Below are 6000 nucleotides of genomic sequence, written 5' to 3' on the forward strand. Positions count from 1 at the left end.
ACCACATGCCCTCACTCATTCATGGATAATAAAGACCATTATAAACTTATGAACAATAAGAGATACAGAGGCAGAGCTGCCTCAAACAGATTGTCAAACTGAAGGGGGCCAAGGGGGAATATGGACACATATGTAATACCTTAATCAATAAAGAAGTTTTAAAAATTTAAAAAATAAAAATAAATATATAATTAAATTCAGAAAAAAACCCACCACCAACAACAAAGTGATGCCAGGTGAGAAGGATTAAACCACCACTGCTGGCTTTGACCAGGAAGAAACCACAAGTTAAGAAATGCAGATTATATAAAATTATATAATCTTATTAATCAATGTTACCCCAATATATTTAATTTAAAAATACAATACAATAAAAAATTCCTAGATCTAATAGTGATTTAGTAAGGACAGAGGATACAAGTTGGATAGACAAAAATCATTGGTACTTTTATATACTAGCAACAATCAAATGGAAAATGGAATTTAAATTAAATGTAGACTCACCCTAGCATTGCCTCACTGCTTTAAGGTGGATTGATTTAGTACTTTAATTCTGTCTGCAAAATCCCTCCTAGATCAGGGCTTGATTGCATAACTTGGAGAAGTTGTATGTACACCAGAGGGCAGGGATCTTGAGGCCCATTTTAGAATTCTACCTACCACAAGTATTTATACACTCAACAATATGGGTAGATCCAAAAAACATGCTAACTGAAAGAAGCTAGTCAAATTAAGAGCCCACATACTGAATGACTTCCCTTACATAAAATTATAGAAAAAGCAAGAATAGTCTATACTGATAGGAAGTAGGTCAGCAGATATGCATTCCTGGGATTGGGAGGTATTATTAATGGCAAATGGGCACGGATGTATTTTTCAGGTTATAGAAATTTTACTATATGTTGATTGTAGTGTTGGTTACACAGGCATATACATTCATCAAAACTCTATGAATTCTTTGAATGTATTTTACGGTATGTAAATTATATATTCATACAATTAACTTTTTAAAGTCAATACCATATGATTTCAATTATATGGGGAATATAAGAAACAAAAACAAAATCAAACTAATAGAAACAACAGATTGATGGTTACCAGAACAGAAGGGGGTGAGAAAAAGCAAAATGGATTAAGGTAAAAAAATTGTATGTGATGCATAAAAACTAGACCTTTGGTGGTGAGCACGCCATAGTGTATACAGATGTAGAGTTATAATGCTGCACACCTAAAGCCTATATAATGCAATAAAGTACATTTATCTCAATAAAAATTTTTCCATGAAGAAAAAACAAACAAAAAACGAAACTGAAGGAGCTTGTAGAGGCTTCAAAAGGCAATATTCTCAGCTAGAGTCTCCAGGAAGGTCTACAACCTGGCTGACACCTTGATTTTAGCTCAATGGGTCCCATGTGAAATCCTTTCCTATAGGACTCGAAGATAATAAATCTGTGTTGATTATGCTGCTAAAGTCCGGAAAAAATGTATACAACTAATAGGACCACCCGAATTCAGTCCTTGTGACCATAGATCTATTTGAAGGAGCTTCGTGTTGGCACTGCTGACGAAACTGATTATGGAATGACAGCTGCCACGGCTGAGAATTTGTTTCCCAGAAGACGAGCTCCTTTGAAGCTTTTCATGCACTCTCACTGAGTTTTTAAGTAGCTGTTACATCTTCAGTGTTTCAATGATGCTTACAGACACCATATATTAGTGTCCGTCTCTGGTTACCCTGAACTATTTATTATCCTGATTTAGCTAAAGGGAACTAGAGCCACTTTCTGTAAACCCCCAGAAATGCTCCTTTTTATATATGGAAATGCCAGATGTTTGTGTTGGTAGGGAACTGTGGAGTGAATATGCTTGAATTATCATAAAAAAAGCACATGCCAAAATATGTGTCATTATGTTTTAAGCATATGCAGTGATAGCACATGTAACAGAAGCGTCAAGAGTATAGAACCTTTCATAGTCTTAAAAAATAATCATCTAGATAAAATGGTTCTCTGAAGAGATAAGGTAACAAATAATAATTCATTGCCTTATTTATATTCATTGCAAGTAAGTACTTCTGGAAAGGGATTCCAGGACAGCCTTAGACTATATTACTCTATTTACCAACTATTAAATATCTGAGAATTCTTTCTGAATATTCCTGTTGGGAATTGTGGAAAGATTTAGAAGAAATTTGAACTCTTTGGATTTTGAAGAAAATGAGTTTCCAAAAATACAAACATGAACTCATAAAATTCCATACTACCAGTGTATAATTTTGATAAATTTGTATTTATATTTCACTTTAATAAACTTATATTTTGAATTTTAATATCAAGGAAGGTAATGAAATATTCAAGCTGAGACTATCTCAAATAAGAAAAGAACACTCAAAATGTGTGCTTAATAGTAATAAATGGAATCTTAAACACCCATATTCTGACTCAAATAATCTTTTTTGTAATAAAAAGAATAATATATTTTTTTCTTTTCTTCTTACCCTCTCCTTTTCTTCTGATCCTTTGTTCTTTTTCCCTACTTTTATCTAACTGAACAAGGTGCCTATAACGATATTATTCCAACCTTTAAAAGTAAAAATATTTTTTGATATTATGTTAAAAGATAAATGGAATTAAGATTTAGGACAGATTAGTTTGGGATTCCCTATTCAATATGGTAATTCAGTACACCAATTGATCAAAGTTATTTGTAAAGGATACTTGTTCACAGACAAAATAAACAATTATCTTTAAATTTCCTTTATGTAGGAAAGTTTAACATGTGGTATTATGATAAAGCTCAAGTTTGAGAACGAATTACATGATAGAAAAAATTCTGCACATTTAAGTAAAATAATTGTTTAGTCAAACAATCTCATGTGTATAAAATATAGACACTTGATTAAGGTTCTGTTATAAATTTGAGAGTTTATAAGCATTTGCTTTTTATAACATTGCATTTTCCTAAACCCAAATAACCTCAGATTATTTAAAGTATGTATTTTTAATTTAAATATTTAAAGATCTATATTTGATAAAAATGATTTATTGAATTTCAGTGTGTCCTTGTTATTTTCCTTTCTGTCAATAATCTTAAGCCTTTAAAATCCTGCAGGTTAATTATTTTACTGAAAGCCCTTAACAAATTTCATCTGATTTTATGTTGCAGAATTAATGTGTTGATATTGGAATTAGAGTATCTATCTTCATGCAATCAAAATGATATATTTATCCTCTTAACAGAACAAGAGGAGTAGATGAAAAATAAAACTTTCCTTTCTTGTTGCCAAAGAACTAGATTCTATACCTTAGAGGAAAACAGTTATTTCAATCTCCCTGCTAATTCAATCTAAAAACACATAGAAAGCAACTAGGGTGCTCTATTTCAGTGTCTTGAACAGAGAGTAACTAGAGTTGAGATGGCCACTTAGTCATAAATGCAGCCTATTTCTAATTATTGCTGAAATCAGTTCTCAGAAAGATGATTTTTAAAAATTATCTTAATATCCATATATATGAGAAAGGTATTTTGGCTTGTGAAGAATGAATATAGCTTCTATTCTGGTAAGATTTTAAAAAGATGAAAATCAGCATCATCCTTACAGGAAATAAGTCCTAATCTTCTCTGTTCTATTTGAAGAACAGTCACAAATCATTTTAAAGTCAAGGCTCCCAGTGGTGAATTCTCACTCTATCTTAGGCTTCTCACTTCATAAAATTTGAAAAATCAATGAGAGCATTTTAATCAGAATAAAAATGTGAGCACCTGAAATTTGGGAAAGAGCAAATGACTCCATAACACATTGATACTTTCCATTTGGTAGCAGTTGGCATGGAGGCATTTTTTTTTTAATTGCAGAGAATGAGATAGGATCTTAGGGGTTATTTATAGACAGTACATAAACAGCTCCATATATATTCAACCATTTAATCTTAGAACAATAATAATTTAGTAAACTGCTAAAAACACTATTAGAAATGAGTGCCCACATCACATACTGAGAATGGTTCACTAGCATGAAGGAAAGAATTTATAATAGATGCAGGCAAACACTTGTTAGCTATGGCCTAGGCAAGCTATTTTACTCTATCTTAACTGCAATCTTGCCATCTAAAAATTGGGGCTAAAAACACCTACTCTATAGGGTGCTTCTGAAGACTTTATGACGTCAAAGATTATGAGGGTCAAGCCTGAAGAGATTGCTGATATGGTAGGAGAAGACATGTGTTAGAAGTCTGAACACCCAGATTCCAATCCTAGCTCAGTTACATACTAGCTATGTGACTTATACATGATATAAATTCTCTGAACCTCATCATTTGTATTTCAAATATTTTTTTTAAAATGCAGATCCTTATATGTGTTCTACCTTTATGTGTTCTACCTACCTCATAGCTCTATTTTCAACTTTTGATAAAAAATAAATTTATAAATAAAAAAAGATTGTTTTAGTGATAATATTATTTATGGCTGAAAAGCAGTCTTTAAAGATTCTGTGGATCTATGAGCATTTACATGTATTCCCTGTTGAGCCCCCTCTTGTAGATAATCACATCATCCTAGCACTTCCCAGGATAAAAATTCTTATGTCACTAGATTAAAATTTCAGTTATAACACTAATGCTTAGCAATCTAACTTAAAACAAATTACTCTGTGCCTATTGCCAAAAAGGTACTAAAGAGAATTATAATAGCAACCTATAGAATTGTGAGGAAGAGATGAAGAGTAATAAAATACCTTCATATAGAGAATAGGACATGCACAGAATTATACTCAGTACAATATAGTAGAGAATACATGGATATATGTTTACTTATCAGCTGTATTGCATGATACATATATTTATAGAATATACCAATATATTATAAGTAATTTTATCCAAAGCAATATACTCTTGTTAGATGGCATTTGGCATTACAGATCGTATAAATCTTTTGATAATTCTTTCATTGAGGATCAAGATCTATGTACTCTCTCCTTGAATCTCCTGGAATTCTGAGCCACCATGTAAGAAATCCAATTTTCCTGAGATTGTGAGGCTGTGAAAGAGGTCAAGTGAGCCACATGACAGGGTCATGTGGGGGGAGGGGGAGAGGGAGGGGGAGAGGGAGGGAGAGACAGAGAGAGAGAGAGAGAGAGAGAGAGAGAGAGAACTAATCCCCCCTTAGTCCAGCTAAGTGTAAGTGTAAGAAGGTGAAGAAAGCCTCCTGGTGACTCCAACCTCAGCTGCCATCTAACTGTAACTCAATAAGAACCTCCTAGTCCAGCTCATCAATCTCAAAATTTATAAAAGACAGCATGTTGTTTTAAGCCATTACATTCTGTGGAAGTTTATTATGTAGAAGTAGATAACCAGAAAGACTAAATTTTGATATTACTGTCAAGGTTAATAATTTCTCGCTGCTTGGAACAGATTTCTTTCTCTCCCTTCCTCTGTCCCTCTCCCTCCCTCACCATACACACACACACACCCCAGATACTCAGCTAGATCTCCACACATATATGTATACACACATATAAAAATAGCATTATTTTCAGATTGCCCAATAAAATATGGTTCTAAAGTAAAAAGTGGATTGCAAAATAAGGGATAGAAATATACTAAAAATGACAGCAAATACAAATTTTTAAACTTGACTCTGAAATTCCAGCAATCATGAATCAAAAAAGGAAAATAGTATATATGTCTCATTATTGAAATGAGAAAAAAATAACTACTCAAGATACTTATTATATTTATGAAAAAGGGAAATTCTGTTTCTAAGGTGCATTTTATGCAGGTAACTAGATAATGTAAAATAAAGAGTTTCTGACAGTAATAACTACTCACAATTAGCTTTTACATCAAATCCATAAAAAGTAATATCAAGTGTTAATTCATTAATAAAAATTAAAATAGAAAACTTTGGATATTTTCTCAAGCCATTTAAAAGAGGGCAATTTCCTTAACATTGAATAGAAAATTGGCAACTGATATGAACAGGCAGGGGACTGTCAAGGGC

Source organism: Myotis davidii, unplaced genomic scaffold, assembly GCF_000327345.1.
Source record: "Myotis davidii unplaced genomic scaffold, ASM32734v1 scaffold20, whole genome shotgun sequence".
Taxonomy (NCBI): domain Eukaryota; kingdom Metazoa; phylum Chordata; class Mammalia; order Chiroptera; family Vespertilionidae; genus Myotis; species Myotis davidii.